General features: G+C 42.3%; 1 long non-coding RNA gene across 1 annotated transcript; it reads right to left on the bottom strand.

Annotated features, from left to right (window-relative positions):
- Positions 1-1,311: 1,311 nt before the first annotated feature.
- On the bottom strand, positions 1,312-19,927 carry LOC122558665 (uncharacterized). The gene is made up of 4 exons (XR_006314215.2): positions 19,756-19,927; positions 11,204-11,238; positions 7,162-7,331; positions 1,312-1,451 (listed from the first exon to the last, which is right to left on the bottom strand). It is a non-coding gene; the product is annotated as an uncharacterized LOC122558665 (long non-coding RNA).
- Positions 19,928-20,847: the final 920 nt, after the last annotated feature.

Genomic DNA, 20,847 nt, shown 5'->3' with positions numbered 1-20,847 from the left:
CTCGTGATTTTCTATTCTTCCCCCCCTTCCCTTCTGAGCCACAGTGCCAGGCTCAGTGCCAGAGTTCTGACAACTATGGCTTTCCCCTGGGAGGCCACCCCCACCAGCAGTATCCAAAACGGTATACTGAGGGGAACGGCCACAGGGGATCCCTGCTCTGACCGTCGGTTCCCTTTCCTCCGCCTGACAGTAACCCAGCTGTCCTTATCCTGTGTCTGGGGAGTGACCACCATCCTGTACATCCTCTCAATTTCTCCCTCAGCCTCACGGATGATCTGAAGTTCATCCAGCTCCAGATCCAGTTCCCTAACTCGGTTTTTGAGGAACTGGAGTTTGGGTGCACTTTCCGTAGATGTAGTCGGCAGAGACATGTGAAGTGTCTCGCCACATTCTGCAGTAGGAACATGGAACTGCCCTAACATCCATACCCTGCTACTCTGAAAGCCCACACAGGACTAAACAAAGGAAGGGAAGAAAGAATGTGAGAAACCTGAAAACTTACCGAATTTACAGACTCTTAGTAAGGTTAGAGGAGGTGGGAGGGAGGGAGGCCCTACGGTGAAGGGTCTTGGGTTTAGATCTCACCCACTTAAAAACTTCCCAGAAGTCCTTCACTCCTCCCTCGCACCTCTCGGCAAATGGAGGCCCCTGAGGTAAGTGTTCTAAACCTTCCCAGAAGAGTGCAATAGGTGGATGGAAGTGGAGGTGAAGGTGATAGGTCAGAGAGGCTCCCTGCTTCATTCCTGATGAAGGGCTTTTGCCCGAAATGTTGATTTTCCCACTCCTCAGATGCTGCCTGACCTGCTGTGCTTTTCCAGCACCACTCTAATCTTGACTTTGATCTCCAGCATCTGCAGTCCTCACTTTCGCTCGCTGTGATGTTTCTGCTCAGTGATAAGCCCCACTCCTAACTCTCTATTCCCACCTGCACCTACCTCTCTGGGATGCTGATGAGGGATTTGATATTGATAAATATCATTGAATGTCCAGGAGAGTCATTAAACTCTCTCTAGTTGGAAATGGTACTTATGGGACATCAGTGTGACTGGTCAGTTATCAGTCCAAGACTGGAATTTGCTGGGGTCTTGATTCATGTAAGCACAGATGTTTTCATTATCTCAGGAGTTGTGAATATGCAATCTTTAGTATCAACATTGTGATGGAAAAATGCCATTAATTGAGCAACTAAAGTTAGGCCCAAGAAACTTGACCTAAAGAGCTCCTTCAGTGTATCCAGCAGCTGAAATGATATTCTTCTAACAACCATAACCTTATTCATTTGTGTTAAATATGACACCAACCTGTAAAGAGTTTTCAATTTACATCAGTTTTATTCTGACTCTGTGGTGCCACATTTTGTCAAATGCTGCCATGGTGTCAAGGGCAGTCAATTGCAGCTCGCCTCTGGAATTCAACTCTTCTGTTCTTGCTTGGAATAATGAGATCAGGAGCTAATTACGTGGCAGAAACCAAAAACAGCATCAGACAGGAAGTTATTGTTGAATAAATGCCTCTTGATTGCATTGACAATGACAGCTACCATTAACTTGTTAATAAACAAGTTGCTGGAGATCTGAAACAAAGACAGAAATTTCTCCAGAGAACCTACATTCTGTCTGTGAAAATGAGCCCAAGCTTCCAGTTGTCTGCCATTTCAACACACCACTGTGTTCCCACCCCAACATCTCTGTCACAGGCCCACTGCAGTGTCCCAATGAGCCTCAGCTCAAGTTCAAAGAACAGCATCTCATTTTCCACTTGAACAACACTGTGGCCTCTAGGACTCAACATCGAGTTCAATAACTTTAGAGTTTGATTCCTTGCTTCCACGGTTTACCAATTCCCACACCCAGTCCTGTTATAACATTGATTGTTTTCGGCACAGCCTATGCATTCGCTCCTACTCTCATTATCAATTAGTCAGCTTCTCTTCTGTCCTGGCCTCTCAAACCTATTGTTTGAGAGTAGATTAATGGTGTTGTTATTAACCTAATTGTATTAGCCCTTTTTTGTGGATAGAATATTCCTGGGCTGTTTTCCACTTTGTTAGGTTAATGCCATGTTGGGTAGTTGTCAGTATTGGGTAGCTGCCAATCTTATAGCTATTGGAAGCAGATTGGCTGAGGTACAACTCATTCTGGAACAGTATCCTTCAGCACAGTAGCTGGGATGCTATTGGGAAAGGCAGCCTCTACTGCATCACACTAATTCTCGATATGATATGGATTGCACCAAATTGACAGAAGACTTGTATCTGTGATGGTAAGGGCCCCAGTAGAAGGCCAAGCTAAATCATTCACTTGACAAATCTGACAGAAGATGGCTGCATCTGCTTTGACAGTGCCTTTACACTTATGTTGGCTTCTGCCACTGTTGAGAATGGGGATTTCATTAAGCCACTGTTTAATTGTCCATTGGTCTGGTCCATTGGCTGTTGGAATCACCTGGTCACTTCTGTAGTATATTGCTTCAGCTGTTCGTTGTGTACATAGTCCTGCATGTGTTAATGGTTCAGCTTTTCTGAGTTGACAGATGCTCAAGGAATGCCCTCCTAAGAGTCTTGAATGAACCAGGGTTATTTTCTTTGCTTTTTGATAATGGTATCATGAGGAGCATGCCAGGCCATGAAAACCATAGGCAATGGTGGAGTAGAATTCTCCTCTCAGCACCTCCTAGATGCCCAGTTTTGACCTGCAAGATCTGTAGTGAATCAGTCATCCAATTAGCAGTTTGGCAGTCCCATACAACACAAGGGAGGAGACCATTTAAGACTGAGACGAGGAAAAGATTTCTTCACTCAAAGGCTAGTGAACCCTTGAAATTCTCTTCCATAGAAGGCTATGAAGATCAAGTGTTTGAATATAAACATAGAACATAGAACGTTACAGCGCAGTATAGGCCCTTCAGCTCTTGAAGTTGTGCCAACCTCGAAATTAATATGATGCCCATCTAACCTACACCATTCCATTATTGTCCATATGTATGTCCAATGCCTATTTAAATGCCCTTAACATTGGTGAGTCTACTACTGTTGCAGGCAGGCCATTCCACACCCCTAGTACTCTCTGAGTAAAGAAACTACCCCTAATATCTGTCCTAAAACTATCACCCGTCAATCTAAAGCTGTGTCCCCTCATGTTAGCCTTCAGCATCTGAGGGAAAAGGTTCTCACTGTCCACTCTATCTAACCTCTGGTTATCTTATATGTCTCGATTAAGTCACCTCTCAACCTCCTTTTTTCCAACGAAAACAGCCGCACTTCCCTCAGCCTTTCCTCATAAGACCTTCCTTACATACCAGGCAACATCCTAGTAAATATCCTCTGAACCCTCTCCAAAGCTTCCATATCCTTCCTATAATGCAGTGACCAGAACTGCATGCAATACTCTAAGTGCGGCCTCACCAGTGTCTTGTATAGCTGAAGCGTGACCTCCTGGCTCCAAAACTCAATCCCCCTATCAATAAACGCGAACACACCATATGCCTTCTTAACAATCCTATCAACCTGGTGGCAACTTTCAGGGATTTATGCACCTGGACATCAAGATCTCTCTGTTCATCTATACTGCCAAGAATTTTGCCATTAGCCCAGTACTCTGCATTCCTGTTACTTCTTCCGAAGTGAACTACCTCACACTTTTCTGCACTAAACTCCATTTGCCACTTCTCAGCCCAGCTCTGCATCTTATTTATGTCCCTCTGTAACCCGCAACATCCTTCGGCACTATCAACAACTCTGCCTGCCTTCGTGTCACATATATTCAAGCAAGAGATTTTTTTAGATGTTGAAGCATCAAAGAATATGGGGCAGGAGATAGAGAAACAGCCATAATCGTATTGACTGGCAGAGTAGGCTTGGAGACCAAACAGCTTACTCCTGCTCTTAGTTTCTATACCTTTAGTGTAAACGTGGGATTTTAGCTTCACAAACACTGTACAGTGGTCTTTCTTATCAATACTGACTCAACAGCTAGATTGATGAGGATGAATATAAATAGGTTTTTACTTTACCGTGTTGCTCTCACCACTTGCTGCAAGCCAGCCCAACAGAGGCTCTTCAGGTCTAGATAGTAATCAGTGGGTGCTATCAAACCCCTCTTAGTGATGGTCACTAGAATTTCCCAACAAGTGTACATTCTGTGACATGCATAATTTTACCTTTTTTTCTAACCAACCTGTTCAAAGATGCTATCACATGCCAATGGTGTAGGTGGGATTTGAACCTGGTCCTCCCAGTCCAAGGGTAGGAACACTACAACCACACCACAGGAAAGCAGACAATTTTATTAAGTATTGATTATTGCTCTGAACAGCAACTCCTGAACCTACATAGGTGCTGATTAATATAAATGCAAATTCCGTCAGTGTCTTAATTGTGTAACTTTTCGAGCAATTAAAGTATTCAAAGCCAATCCAAACAAAAGAACACTAACATTTTGAATGAAGTGAAGCTGTAGCCAAAGGGAATTCTTTGTAAAGTAGCTCGATACATGAACTTAATTGTTTTATTCATGAATCAATATGTGAGTAAAACACAGAGGGACATAAGGAGTACTTAGCAATCTCAAAATGACAGTGAGATGGAGAGGAAGCTATGAGATGATTTCCAATCATAGGTGCTTATGTAATTATAATAACCAGGTTAGCATGACATGTTCTTCCACTGAGAAGAAAAGGTAAATGATACCGTTCTCACCTTACAGGGCCTGTGGAAAGTAGACAACAGCCTAAGACGTTAAAGGAATAAACTGAATCTGGATGGTGAGGGATAGACTTACATATGAACTAATTATAACCTGTATCCATGGTGTTTACTGTACACCAGAAGCTCAACCCACTACAGCAACTAAAGTAGGGCAAAGACTCAGTTACTGCTGAATCCTCAAAACTTCTTCAACACCTACAAGCTCAACATAGGAATGTGATGGGACATTCAATACTCATTCAACGCACTCAGTACTCAATGGCGTCCAGTGTGGAGCTGTTCAAATACAGTCAAGGGGTTATTGAGCTGTACAGCATGGAAACAGAGCCTTTAGTCCAACTCATCCATGCCAAGCAGATATCCCAAATTAAACTAGTCTACTTGCCACCATTTGGCCTGTATCCCTCCAAACCCTTCCTATTCATATGTCCAGATTAGAGTGGTGCTGGAAAAGCACAGCAGGTCAGGCAGCATCCGAGGAGAAGGAAAATCGACGGTTCAGGAAAAAGTCCTTCATCAGGAATAGAGGCAGGGTGCCTGCAAAGTGGATAGATAAATGAGAGGGGGGTGAGGGTGGGAAGAAAGTAGCATAGAGTACAATAGGTGAATGGGGGTGGGGATGGAGGTGATAGGTCAGAGAAAAGGGTGGGGGAAGGTAGCAAAGAGTACAATGGGTGAATGGGGGTGGGGATGGAGGTGATAGGTCAGAGAGGAGGGTGGGGTGAATAGGTGGAAAGGAAGTTAGGTAGGTAGGACAGGTCATGTGGGCGGTGCTGAGCTAGAAGGCTGGAGCTGGGGTGAGGTGGGGGAAAGGGAAATGAGGAAACTGGTAAAATCCACTTTGATGCCATGGGGTTGAAGTGTTCCGAGGCAGAAGATGAGGCGTTCTTCCTCCAGGCGTCGGGTGGTGAGGGAGTGGTGGTGAAGGAGGCCCAGGACCTGCATGTCCTTGGCAGAATGGGAGGGGGAGTTGAAATATTGGGCCACAGGGTGGTGGGGTTTATTGGTGCGGGTGTCCCGGGATGTTCCCTAAAGCGCTCTGCTAGGAGGCGTCCAGTCTCCCCAATGTAGAGGATACTGCATCTGGAGCAACGGATACAATAAATGATATTGGTGGATGTGCAGGTAAAACTTTGATGGATGTGGAAGGCTCCTTTGAGGCCTTGGATGAAGGTGAGGGAGGAGGTGTGGGCACAGGTTTTGCAATCTTGGTTTTGTACTCTTTGCTACTTTCCCCCACTCTCCTCTCTGACCTATCACCTCCATCCCCACCCCCATTCACCTATTGTACTCTATGCTACTTTCTCCCCACCCCCACCCCCTCTCATTTATCTCTCCACTCTGTAAGCACCCTGCCTCTATTCCTGATGAAGGGCTTTTGCCTGAAATGTCGATTTTCCTGCTCCTTTGATGCTGCCTGACTTGCTGTGCTTTTCCAGCAACACATTTTTCAGCTCTGATCTCCAGCCTCTGCAGTCCTCACTTTCTCCTAGTTGATTTTAACCTACTGTGTATTCTCTTGCAAGGATGCCTTCCTTGAAGAAGGTCTCCTCCTCCACCCTCCTCATTCCTGAAGAAGGGCTTTTGCCTGAAACGTCGATTCTCCTGCTCCTTTGATGCTGCCTGACCTGATGAAGGAGTGGTGCTCTGAAAGCTAGTGCTTCCAAATAAACCTGTTGGATTATAACCTGCTGTTGTGTGATTTTTAACTTTGTACACCCCAGTCCAACACCGGCACCTCCACATCATACCTTTTTAATGCTGTATTTGTACCAGCCTCCGCCACTTCCTCTGGCAGCTCATTCCATACACCCACCACTCTGCGTGAAAAAGTTGCACCTTAGGTCCCTTTTAAATTTTTCCCCTCTCACCTTAAACCTATGCCTCCTAGTTCTGGACTCCTCTACCCTGGGAAAAAGACTTTAGCAATTCATCCTTCCCCAGCCCCTCATAATTTTATAAATGTTTATAAAATCACCCCTCAGCTTCCAATACTCAAGGGAAAATAGCCCCAGACTATTCAGTCTTTCCCTATAGTTCAAACCTTCTAGCCGTGGCAACATCCTTGTAAATCTTTTCTGCACCTTTTACAAGTTTCACAGCAACTTTCCTTTCGCAGGGAGACCTGAATTGAGCGCAGAATTCCAAAACTGGCTTAACTGACTGATTGACATAAAAACCAACTTTTTCCTAGCAACTTCTTTCTTACAACCAACAAACCTAAAAACATTTTCCTAGCTACCATCTGTTCTGAAGAAGGGTTACTGGACCCAAAACATTAACTCTGACTTCTCTCCACAGATGCTGCCAGACTTGCTGAGTTTTTCCAGCAATTTCTATTTTTGTTTACAATTGATTGACACCTCTGTCACTGGACACAACATACATTCTCTCCATCACCCGCACGCTGAGGCTGCAATATACATGATCCACCAGAAACACCAATGGTAACTCACCTTAGAAGTCACTTCTGTCTGATTTCAGCCAATCAGCAATAAAAAGGAACAGCATTCTTGCAGGGATAGTCATCACTTCCTGGTTCCTCTTCCTACCACACACCATCATGACTTGGACGTGTATCTCTGTTCCTTTTGCCATTAGTGGGCCAATCTGCAGGAATTCTTGACTTTATGGGAACATTAGCACCACATGAATTACACTGTTTTAAGAAAAAAACATTCACCACCCCCTTTCCCAAGGCATAAGCAATTGTCAATAAACGTGACCTTGACAATATTGCAGTCAGCCTGAGAACATGAAAGTTATCTTGTAAATTTTTATATGTCAGCTTTTGACTGAAGGTTCAGCTGAAAACGACGATTAAATTTACAAGAGAAAATACGTGTCCAGCAATGTTGGCAATATGAAATAACAGATGGACTAACAACTGAAATCTAACGGTTTGGCTCAGAAAAGAAACAGATCATTTCCCCTTCATAATGACATCATAATAATAAATTAATCTTAACATTTTCCATGATTTGAAATTTATAAATAAAATTGTTTCAATTTTAAAATCTAGCACAGCAGTGACAATCTTTCTTCATCATTAGCATGTTTTTTCCAAATGGAGTAGCTCCTTTCACTTGGTTGAAACAAATCAGACACCATCCTCCATATTTGGCTGACACAAACAGTAATTAATAATGGAGTATCAGACATTCAACCATGCTCAGCAGATCATAAAAGATTGGTACACAGAAGTAGAAAATTTATCTAGCTTGGATGGAGAAGCATTCGCGGTTGCTTGAGGAGAATAAGGATTGAAGGATACAAGTATTCTGGTTGTGTTTTTCCAATCTGCCTTAGATATGGAGTTGTGACAGAAGATTGGATGTTTACAAATATTACCCTGCACTCTAACAAGGGAGGCAACGGCCATTGTGGTATTATTGCTGGACTGCTAATCCAGAGACCCAGGTAATTGTGAATCTTGGCAGGGTTCAAAAAAGATTTACAAGGATGATGCCAGGGTTGGAGAGTTTGAGCTGCAAGGAGTGGCTGAATAGGCTGGGATTGAGTGGGTGACCTTATAGAGGTTTATAAAATCATGAGGCGCATGGATAGGGTAAATAGACAAGGTCTTTTCTCTGTGGTGGGGGAGTCCAGAAATAGAGGGCATAGGTTGAAGGTGAGAGGGAAATGATTTGAAAGGCATGTAAGGGCAACTTTTTCATGCAGAAGGTGGTGAGTGTATGGAAAGAGCTGCCAGAAGAAGTGGTGGAGGCTGGTACAATTCCAACATTTAAATGGCATCTGAATGGGTATATGAATGGGAAGAGTTTAGTGGAATATGGGTCAAGTGCTGACAAAAATAAAAGAATGACTAGGGTAGGAATAGGTCCAAGTGAGGTCTGCAGATGCTGGAGATCAGAGCTGAAAATGTGTTGCTGGAAAAGCGCAGCAGGTCAGGCAGCATCCAGGGAACAGGAGAATCGACGTTTCGGGCATATTCCTGAAGAAGGGCTTATGCCCGAAATGTCGATTCTCCTGTTCCCTGGATGCTGCCTGACCTGCTGCGCTTTTCCAGCAACACATTTTCAGCTAGGAATAGGTCCAGTCAAGGGTAGTAGTGGGAAGTTGCGTGTGGAGGCTGAAGAGATTGGGGAGACACTGAATGAATACTTTTCGTCAGTATTCACTCAGGAACAGGACATTGTTGTAAAAACAATGACTGCAGATGCTGGAAACCAGATTCTGGATTAGTGGTGCTGGAAGAGCACAGCAATTCAGGCAGCATCCGAGGACAGGCAAAATCGACGTTTCGGGCAAAAGCCCTTCATCAGGAAAAAAATTTTTATTCCTGATGAAGGGCTTTTGCCCGAAACCTCGATTTTGCCTGTCCTCGGATGCTGCCTGAATTGCTGTGCTCTTCCAGCACCACTAATCCAGAAACAGGACATTGTTGTTGATGTGAATACGGAGTCACAATTAAGTAGAATGGATAGCTTTGAGGTATGTAGAGAAGAGGTGTTGGAAATCCTGGAAAGGGTGAAAATAGATAAGTTCCCTGGGCCTGATGGCATTTATCCTAGGATTCTCTGGGAAGCAAGGGAGGAGATTGCAGAGCCATTGGCCTTGATGTTTATGTCCTCGTTGTCTACAGGAGTAGTGCCAGAAGGCTAGCAAATGTGGTTCCCTTGTTCAAGAAGGGGAGTAGGGATAACCCTAGTAACTATAGGCCGGTGAGTCTCACTTCTGTTGTGGGCAAAGTCTTTGAGAGAATTGTAAGGGATAGGATTTATAAACATCTGGATAGGAATAATGTGATCAAGGATAGTCAGCATGGTTTTGTGAAGGGCAGGTCGTGCCTCACAAACCTTATTGAATTCTTTGAGAAGGTGACTAAGGAGGTGGACGAGGGGAAAGCGTTAGATGTGGTGTATATGGATTTTAGTAAGGTGTTTGATAAGGTTCCCCATGGTAGGCTACTGCAAAAAATACAGAGGTATGGCATTGAGGGTGAGTTGGAGGGTTGGATTAGGAGTTGGCTGGCTGGAAGAAGACAGAGGGTAGTAGTTGATGGCAAAGGTTCATCTTGGAGTGCCGTCACTAGCGGTGTTCCGCAAGGATCTGTTTTGGGACCATTGCTGTTTGTCATATTTTAAATGACCTGGAGGAGGGGTTAGAAGGTTGGGTGAGCAAGTTTTCGGATGATACGAAAGTCGGAGGAGTTGTAGACAGTGAGGAAGGATGTGGCAGGTCACAGCGGGATATAGATAAGCTACAGAACTGGGCAGAAAGGTGGCAAATGGAGTTCAATGTAGCTAAGTGTGAGGTGATTCACTTTGGCAAGAGTAACAAAAAGTTGGGGTACTGGGCTAATGGTTGGATACTTGGTAGTGTGGATGAGCAGAGCGATCTTGGTGTCCATGTACACAGATCTTTGAAAGTTGCCACTCAGGTAAATAGTGCGGTGAAGAAGGCATATGGCATACTGGCTTTTATTGGTAGAGGAATTGAGTTCCGGAGTCCTGAGGTCATGTTGCAGTTGTATAAGACTCTGGTGCGGCCGCATCTGGAGTATTGTGTGCAGTTTTGGTCGCCATACTATAGGAAGGATGTGGAGGCACTGGAACGGGTGCAGAGGAGGTTTACCAGGATGTTGCCTGGTATGGTAGGAAGATCGTATGAGGAAAGGCTGAGGCACTTGGGGTTGTTTTCATTGGAGAAAAGAAGGTTTAGGGGTGACTTGATAGAGGTGTACAAGATGATTAGGGGTTTAGATAGGGTCGACAGTGAGAATCTTTTTCCACGTATGGAGTCGGTTATTACAAGGGGGCATAGCTTTAAATTAAGGGGGAGTAGGTATAGGACAGATGTTAGGGGTAGGTTCTTTACTCAGCGAGTCGTGAGTTCATGGAATGCCCTGCCAGTAGCAGTGGTGGACTCTCCCTCATTATGGGCATTTAAGTGGGCATTGGATAGGCATATGGAGGATAGTGGGCTAGTGTAGGTTAGGTGGGCTTGGATCAGCGCAACATCGAGGGCCGAAGGGCCTGTACTGTGCTGTATTGTTCTATGTTCTATGTTCTATGTTCTAAAACGGACTAGATTAATTTAGGATATCTGCTAGGCATGGGCAAATTGGACCAAAGTGTCTGTTTCTGTGCTGTGCATCTCTATGACTCCAATATTCTGGGAGCTGGGTTCAAATCCCACCATGGCAGATGGGGGAAAGTTGAAATCAATAAAAAAATGAGTCTAATGATAATGCTGAATCCACTGTTGATTGTCAGAAAAAAACACATCTGGTTCACTAATGTCATTCCTGAAAGGAAACTGCCATTTTTACATGGTCTGGCCTATATGTGACTCTAGACCCACAGCAATGTGGTTGATGCTGAACTGCCCTCTGGGTAATTAGGGATGGGCAATAAATGCTGGCCTAGCCAGTGACACCCTCATCCCATGAATGAATGAAAGGGTACATACAATCAGTTTAACATCAGTTGTGGAGAAACATTCAGAGAATAATTGTCAATTACTGTGGCTTACCTTCTCTCTTGGATTGTCCTGAAATTACAAACCACCTGGGAGAAAAAAAATAATTGCAGAACATTAATAACAATTGTGAGCATCTGTGTTTTTCTTACAACCTTTTCATTTATTTATTGGAGGCATGAGAAATGACTGACTTCAGTTGTGGAAAATCACCCTATCAGTTATCAGATAATGAAGTATTGAATTCCGAGGATGGTCATGGAGGGTGACCAATGCTGGGAGTGTGGTGACAGGTTGATTGAAGGTGGCAAGCATCTAATTAAACCTGCAGGAATGCATCAAACTAGAGGTGGCACGCCTGGGAATTTTGTGTGGAGTGATCAGGGAAAAAAAAACATTTAATTTCAATGTTCAAATATTATCAGGAATAAGAGGAAACTAAGAAGAGCGGGGCGATCTATTTTGGGGTGTTGTGAATCATGTATCCCCATGAAATGTTGGGGATTATTTTTATTTCTTGGGCTTCACTGGCAAGGCCAGTGTTTGTTGCTTGTCCCCAATTACTTTACTGAGTCATTTCAGCATCAATATTATTACTATGAATTTGGAGTCACATGGAGAACAAATCAGGTAGATGCAGCAGATTTCCTGCCTTAAACTAAGTATTGGTGACCAGGTGGGTTTTTAGAATTACTGCTGTTCACTATTAAGAGGTGAGCTTTAAATTTCAGATCTTGTTAATTGAATTTAAATTCTACAAGCTACCACAATAGGTGTTGAACCACATTCCCTGAGCATCAGTCTGGGCTTCTAGATTAGTCCCAGAGGAACAAAGGGACACTCGCTCATTGGTGAGGGATGACTCGTGGTGAGGATATCCTGGAGGTCACCTATATCTCAGGTGAGAGATGAGGTTAAGAAAGTGAGACATTCATGATAACCTCAGCTGGTTCTTTACTTTGTTAACCCAGTGACACCACCACCCTCCAAATGTGAAGTTGGGATGGTCAGCAGAATCCTCTCAGAGTCAGAATTCAGGGTACAATACACAGTAGAATATTGTCACTGTGTGGTGGGTGAATATACACCTTAAAACCCACAGCCCCCAACAATGAGAGTTCAACAATGCCATGGGCTCAATTTAGCAGTGCAGTTATGTTTTTGATAAAGGCTAATTTTTTTTTAAACTGTGGAAATAAATGTGAATGAAAGAGAACAATAAGAATCTATTCACAGTTATGTCAGGTGCAGATACCCCAGTCTGTAGTAGCTGTGACTTTGTTAGCCCTCCCATAAATGACTGCATTATGTTCACCAACGCACAGTTAATTAAACAGCAAACCAATAGACCTCCAGGGAGTCTGGAAGAGTGGTACAACTTATTAACTGAAAAAAAGTCAAATTTTTAGAAAAGTTATTGGAAATAATAATTTGTCAAAATGGTTAATAGAAATAAAATGCTTATCCTGTCTAATTATTTATTAACTCCTCCTCCCCTAAAATGGATGTTTCAAATGTTGTCCACCATACTTTTGCAACCCTCAGATGGCAAGCTCAATGAAAGAAAGATTATTGCTCATGAATTGAATGAAACTATCTATTAGTTGGACTTATTGAAAGAATTGGTGGTACAGTGGTTAGCAACACTGCCTCACAACACCAGGGACCCAGATTCAATTCCAGCCTCAGTGACTGTCTGTGTGGAGTTTGCACATTCACTCTATAACTAGTGGGTCTAGTTTCCTCCCACAGTCCAAAGGTGTGCAGGTTAGGTGGATTGGCCATGATAAATTGCCCAAAGTGTCCAGGGATGTGCAGGCTACGTGGAATGGTAAATGAGGGGGTCATGTGGAAAGGGTGGAGTGTGGGCCTGGATAGCATGGTCTCCAGAGGGTCAGTGCAGACTGCATGGGCTGAATAGCCTCTATCTGCACTATAGTGATTCTAATTTACAAATTCTGGACACAGTGATAGCCCAACATAACATGCTAAATTTTACTCAAAGTGTGTTTAGCTAACAGACACAGAGGAGATTAAAATGACAAATGCAAATACTGCATAACCGAAATATCAACAAAAGCAGTGCAAAGAGATTAGTTTCTGAAAGAGAAAGATGGGTTAATAATCTGGGTGTGACCCTTCATTCAACCTCAACTGAAAGGAAAACAGAAAGTTCACTGTCTGCCAGTCAACATGATAAGTTACACCCAAAGTAAATAGCATTAGCCTCAGTAAACCAGGAGGGGCTGCAGGGATGGGGGCTGAATAGGGCAATTCATCAACTATTGTTCATGTTTCCAATTTTGTTCCCCTCCACCCCTGTACCATCCCCATACTAATATCCTGTGATCCTCATCTGTGATTATCAGCCTGTCGCCTTTAATTCTGAATTATGAATGGGCATCACGTGATGTACAAGGGAGTTGCTGGGATTTTGAAATGGTACTGCAGTCAGAATTGGTCTTTAAGCATTGGAGGGGTTGTGGGGGAAGGATTAGGAGGTAAAGAGGCAAGTTGCTTTCTTGGTTATATTTCCATTATTAATAATGTATGAATTATCGGTGCAAATGTTTTCTTCACTTCTGATGTTTACTGCAAGAGAAATAGCATATTATTTGACTTTATTTCTGGAATTGTATCCTTATTTTTCAGAAAGGCATTCAAGTTTTGCATGAGTTCAATCCGTTCTACTGTTTTGGCTCTTTTATTCCTTTTTGTATAATCCTTCAATATTTTTATTATTTTTTATAATTTAGAAGGACAGGCATCCTGTCTTTCATCCTACCTCTTACCTTGTTCCACTGGGTTACAAATATTACTCCGTTAGAAAATGAAATTCCAGTGAGGTGACTGAGAACCATAGGCACAATTAAATCAAAAAGCCTGACAACGTAAAGGCTGCGCAATGTCATGCGGCGATTGTAGAACATTCAACACAAAATATTAAGTATAATTGAAGCATACAGTTATACTTAAACTAAACAGTTTCTATTTTCAAGAAGATCCCAAATCAAAGGAATTAGCAAAGATAAAGATGTCACCATAGTCCAACTGAACCATAAAGCTACTCTCTCATTAGAGAGAGATTGATGACAGTGTAACCTGAGGGTCACCATGCCTCAGATGAGGGGAGAGTTTGAGAAGGGAAGTCCTTCATGGTAACCTCAGCTGGTGCAGCAATTGAACCTATAATGTACAACAAACCAGCCATCTGACCCAGCTGACCTACGTCCTCCCCACTCCTCCACCCAACAGGGACATTACTAAGTTATAGAATAGAATAATGTAGAATTATTGGTGCAGAGTCAGGCAGCTTGATCTATGCCAGAGTATGTGCTCTGCATGATTCTACTCCCACTCTATTTAATTCCTTTCATGCTGTCAGTTTGTCCTTCTGTTCCTTTCTCCCTCATGTACATAATCAGATTCACCTGGAGTACATCCTTGCTATCTGCTTCAGTCTTTCCATGTAGCAGTGGGTTCCATTTTCAGGCCCTCTCTGAGTGAAGAAGCAGGGGAGGGAGGGTGCATCAGCTCCTTCATTTCAATTTCCCCACTGAGCCACAACAAATATTCTTTTTAACACAAAGCTATATCTCTTTCAAATTAAAATATAGTAAACTGATTTCTACTGTAGCAGTAAGGAGTCAATCTCAAGATTTTGCACACACAAGGTGTTAATTTAGGACTATGGTTGCTTGCTTCATATCTCAGACTTTCAGCTGTAGCAAGTATTGCAGCTATCCTTTGTCTTCTTTGGGGTTTTGATGTTTTAATCTGTACCATCATTGGGTGTTTTTCCTTTTTGAGAGACAGAGAGAGAGAAGGCAAGTTCCTAATTTGCGTTCAGTGTTGAATCTTCTGCTTCTGCCAATAACAAGCTTCTTGAAACAGAAGGTTTTGATGTATTTCTCTGTCAGATTTCATTGTTAAAAAGCACACCACACCCAGGCTATAGCCCAACAGGTTTATTTGGAAGCACTAGCTTTCAGGGCGTTGTCTCTTCATCAGGTGGTGGACATTCAAAAGCTAGTGCTTCTAGATAAACCTGTTGGACTATAACCTGGTGTTGTGTGATTCTTAACTTCATCCACACCAGTCGAACACCAGCACCTCAACATCAAGATTTCATTGTCTCCAGATTGATAATTACAGATGATGTTTTCATTTTCAACATTATCTTTAAAGTGTAAATAAAAATAGGAGATAAGTATCTTTTCACACTTCCCTGCCAAGAAATAACTGGATTCCTTACTTTTGCAGAAAGTAATAATCCCAGTTCGGACTGTCTTTTGCTTATTTGACACTGGTTTTCATGAAACTTGACCAAACTGTGTAATCAAGTGACGAGAGCAACTATTTTGAGGCAGTGTTTTGATCTCTTTTTAAAACTGTTTCCATCTAAGACTGCCTCAGGAATTAAATTGAATGATAACATTAGGAAATCAGTAGTTGCTATTTTGAGCATGATCATGAGAGTATGGGAAGTCAAGAGGAATTAAAATAAATCAGGAGAGATGTAAACCGAAAGAAGGAAACTGCACCTGCAAAAATACTTTCAGATATATGAAGAGAACAGAAAAGGAATGAGACGGCTCAGGTTTTTGAAGAGTTTAGAATGGTGGACAGAAAAAATGTCAAAGCACACACAGCAGTGAGAATGAGTTCAAGGAAGAATGTTGCATGTTTAAGGACAATTTTGATACTGGAATGTTTAAATGAATGAGATAAAATGGCATACTAAAAGGAATATATTATCATAATGCAATTGGCTTTTGTATTTGAATAGATGCTGTCAAATTGTTAACAAAAATAAAGTTTATTGATGCAAAGTATGCACAAATAGAAGAGGACTTTGGAGTCTGGAGTTGGGAGGTCATGTTGCGGCTGTACAGGATATTGGTTAGGCCACTTTTAGAGTACGGTGTGCAATTCTGGTCTCCCTGCGGAACCTGGAAGGGTTCAGAAAAGATTTACAAGGACGTTGCTAGGGTCGGAGGGTTTGAGCTCCAGGGAGAGGCTGATTAGACTGGGGCCATTTTCCGGAGAGCATTAGAGGCTGAGGGGCGACTTTACAGAGGTTTATAAAATCATGAGGGCCTGGACAGGGTAAATATACAAGGTATTTTCCCTGGGGTGGGGGAGCCCAGAACTATAGGGCATAGGTTTTGGATGAGAGGGGAAAAATTTAAAAGGGATCGAAGGGGCAACATTTTCATGCAGAGGGTGGTGCATGTATGGAATGAGCTGCCAAGAAAGTGGTGGAGGATGGTACAATTCCAACATTTAAAAAGCATATGGATGGGTATATGAATAGGAAGGGATATGGACCAAGTGCTGGTAAATGGGACTAGATTAATTTAGGATATCTGATCGGCATGGACGAGTTAGACCGAAGGGTCTGTTTCCATGCTGTACGTCTCTATGACTTAAGCTGAGTAAACTAGAGATTATATTAGCTGTTAAGATAATGGAGGAAGAATAAGAGATATTGAAGTTCAAGTTTGGTGCCACATAGAAACAGTCAGCCAAAGCGAAAAAGATCCTGCATCTGGGATTGTGGTTTCACGGACAGATAATCAGATTATTCTAATATAAAGTCAAAAAATAGAATTTAAGCAAAGCTAAAACCATATATGGCACCCGAACTATGAGAAATACAGAAGCAGCACATGGTAATAAAAGAAGATAAGGAGTGCCAATGAGAATATGAACAAAAAAACTCATAGCTAACATCAGGGAAAAAAACCAAAATCTTTTTAAAAAAACTATGCCGCGAGTCTATGTCAGATAAGGAAATGATTTTTGCTTAATGAATACTTGCTTGTTATTTACACAGAATGTGAAGGAAATCTTTAAAGGCGTGCAAATGCAAAAGTAGAAGAGTAAAAATAGATGTGTGTTAAATTCGGAAATGGCTGTGAAGGGGCTCAGGATGCAAAAAATAGATGTGCCCGATAAATGCTATATTGCCTGGAATACACAAAGCTATTCAGTCTGAAGGAAATAAAAACTATGACCGTAAGCTTTGAAAGTTTATTAAAGATTAGAAATGTATAAAATGACTGGAGGACAAAGAATGTTACAACACTGCTGAAACAAAAAGAAAGACAACTCATAAGGAAAATTATTAAAGAATTGAATTAAACAGTGACCATGGAAGGGCCTAGATAGATCAGAAAGTCAAAATTATTTTGTGAAGAGGAACTTATTAGATTAGATTAGATTAGATTACAGTGTGGAAACAGGCCCTTCGGCCCAACAAGTCCACGCCGACCCGCCGAAGCGAACCCACCCATACCCCCACCCCTACATTTACCCCTTACCTAACACTACGGGCAATTTCGCATGGCCAATTCACCTGGCCCTGCACATCTTTGGACTGTGGGAGGAAACCGGAGCACTCGGAGGAAACCCACGCAGACACGGGGAGAACGTGCAAACTCCACACAGTCAGTCGCCTGAGGCGGGAATTGAACCCGGGTCTCCGGCGCTGCGAGGCAACAGTGCTAACCACTGTGCCACCGTGCCGCCCATATGTTTTATTAACTCTCTAGATATGATTAACTTTGGAATATTTAGAAATGGCATAGTTGTAGGTCATGGCTGATCTGAATTTTTAATTCATTGGCCTGCATTTGATCCCTTGATACCATTCCAGAACAAGCAAATATTCTTCTCAGCTTGGAAAGCTCCAACTCTCCCAAAGACTTCAGCAGAGAATTTCAGATTTCTATGCTATTGTTTATGGGAAAACAAAACACACACATCCCAATTTCCCTTCTCAATGGCCTAGCTCGAATCTAGAAGTTAGTTCCTGATTTACCCAACAGAGGAAATCGTTTCTCTATACGAAGCTGATAAATCCTTGGAAAATTTCTACCATCTTGATCACATCTCTCCTCAATCTTTCCTACTCAAGGAATGAAAGATAAACTGATACATAATTCTCATAATTTTACCCTTTCAAAACCCCAATAACATGCTAATGAGTATGTGCTGTAGCCACACAAATGCCAATAGATCCGTGAGGTGTAGCACACCTCCTGACCAAGGCTGTCAATAATTGAAGCATTATTTCTTCTCTTTACATGTTGCCCACTTGAGGTAAAGGATAACCTTTCATCACAGTTTTTGATTTTTGTACCTACCAACCAGATTTTAATAATTTAAATACCTAGACTCACTATTCTCCACTGCTACATCTACTTTCTCACAAATTAGAAATACTCTCGAATTAGACTTAGCTCTTTTTGTCAGCTCAAATCAGGTGGCCTCACATGTGCTTGGCTTGGCTTTTTCCACTCTCTTAAACTGTTTGTGTCCTGTTACAACTTCCTGCTTCCTCCAGATAAGAAGTGTTGTAAATTGGAGTAAATATTCTCCGGAATTCAGACAAATCCCATTGGAACATGCCAGATATGGATAGGGCTTGGCAAATTAGATACTGAGAAGTCGTTCGCTCTGGGTAGGGTACCTGGAACATGGGCACAGGTTCAGTAACATCTCCCTGTCTGTTCTTCCTCTTAGCCTAACTGGCCTTAATTTCTGACTCCGCCTTGATCTTCTTACTTGCTCCCCTGCATCACTAGGGTTAAACCCTTGCAAGTGGCACTAGCAAACTACTGTCAGGATATTGGTCGTCTTCCAGTTTAGATGCAACTCGTCCACCTTGTGCGTGTCTCACCTGCCGTAGTTGGCATCCCAATAATCCAAATAACTGAAACCCTCCCTCCTGCGCCAACATTTTGGCTATGTATTTAACTATACTATCTTCCTATTCCTATGATGCTGGTGTTGGACTGGGGTGGACAAAGTTGAAAATCACACAACACTGGGAAGTAATCCTGAGATTGCAACCACAGCGATCCTGCTTTTATACTTCTCACCTGACTCCCTGAACTCCCTTTTCAGGACCTTATCTCTCTTTCTGCCTATGTCATTGGTACCAATATGGACCACAACCTCTGGCTGCTCAACCTCCCCTTCCAGAATATCCTGTGCCTACTCAGAGACATCTTTGATCCTGGCACCTTTCATTTGTCATTTCATATTCTAAACACTCTCTGGGAGAAGGAATTTCTCCTGCATTCCACTCAGGTTTTACATTGGAAATCCTATGTCCCTGGTTTTGACCTCACTGACAAATGGAAACAACATATCTACATCTTCCTCATCAAACAATATAAATGTTTAAATCCTGCTGACTGGTTGCTACCAGCATCACACTCAAGTCCCCCAAACAAAAAGCCTTGCCCTTTATCTCTCCTGATAGACATAACCGCTTAGATCAGAAAACGTTTATTTGGAATAGAGAAGTAAAAGATGGGCAGAAAGGATGCAGAGTTGCTATTGAGGTAGTGCAAAAGCTGGATCATTCAGACCAGAGTTAATGAATAACAGGAACTGTTACTCCACGAATAACATACACACTAGACAACAGGAAGGAGGTACAGGAAGAAATGAAACCCGATATCATCAAAATTCAAATTGTGTGGTCAAATAAAACACTGCGTCATCTGTAAATTTGCAAATGTAAACAAACAAAACACAGCAAATGAGAAGTACCACAGAAGCAAACACTGGCCTGGACTGAGTTTACTGACCACAGCCATGTCTATCGGTTCGGTGTCCCAGATTTCAAAGAGGAAAGCCAGCCAGGATTCTTCCAGTTCCTGTTGGGAGGTGTTCATGTCTGGACATCATGCGACACCCTCCAGGATGTAATAGCATGTCATTACCCAACTTTTGATATACTCATCGGGTAAGTAGCTTTGGTACTTGAGCATTGCCTTCAGGAAGTGAGATCTCAACTTAAAACTAAAACCACTAAAGTAGGAGGGCTGTCACAATTCAGACAAGAATCTGCTGTCTGGCGCTACCTACCCAATTAAAAAGGCAATGTGACAAGCTTCACAATATTCTGTCTGCATACATAATAAATACAAGCAGTAGCCTAAAGGGAGAATGAAGGGAATAAGCCTTGATTTTAGATCCTCTTGGGCAATTGTCATATTGTTAACAACTGCTTCCCTTGATGGGTGCAGCATTTTCCAAAAATGAAAACAATGGTACAGGTACAAACTGTTGATGATTTCTAACATTGGAAAATAAATGGCAATTTTTGGATGAAGTTGGTGAAACTTATAAAGCAGCCTAATTTCCGAAGAATATTTGAACGTGGTTCACACTTTGAAGTATAGGGGTGTCATGATTTGGAGGTGCCGGTGTTGGACTGGAGTGTGCAAAATTAAAAATCACACAACACCAGGTTATAGTCCAACATGTTTATTTGGAAGCACGAGCTTTTGGAGCACAGCTCCTTCATCAGGTGGTTGTGGAGTATAAGATTGTACAACACAGAATTTATAGCGAACATTTACAGTGTGATGTAACTGAAATTATATATTGAAAATGTCCTGGATTGTTTGTTACATCTCTCATCTTTTGGAATGACCATGTTGGTTTCAATTCTTTTATATGTACATCGCAAAAGTTTTTAAAGTTACATTCTCAAGTGAACTTTAGCAATTGGTGTCATGTCGGCCCAGATAATGCATTGAAGGTGTGAGCTGCTCTGTGTGAGACTATCCGTTGGGACTCAAGTGATATTTCAAGTGTTGGCTCAAGATTTTATTTGAAATGACAAATTAACTGGTCATTTGTTTACTTACATAATATTGGTAGGATTGTAATTG

The sequence above is a fragment of the Chiloscyllium plagiosum genome, unplaced genomic scaffold, assembly GCF_037043375.1.
Source record: "Chiloscyllium plagiosum isolate Xiang-an unplaced genomic scaffold, Cpla_swu_hap1 HiC_scaffold_17, whole genome shotgun sequence".
Lineage (NCBI taxonomy): Eukaryota > Metazoa > Chordata > Chondrichthyes > Orectolobiformes > Hemiscylliidae > Chiloscyllium > Chiloscyllium plagiosum.
This window is presented reverse-complemented; position numbering and strand designations above follow the sequence as displayed.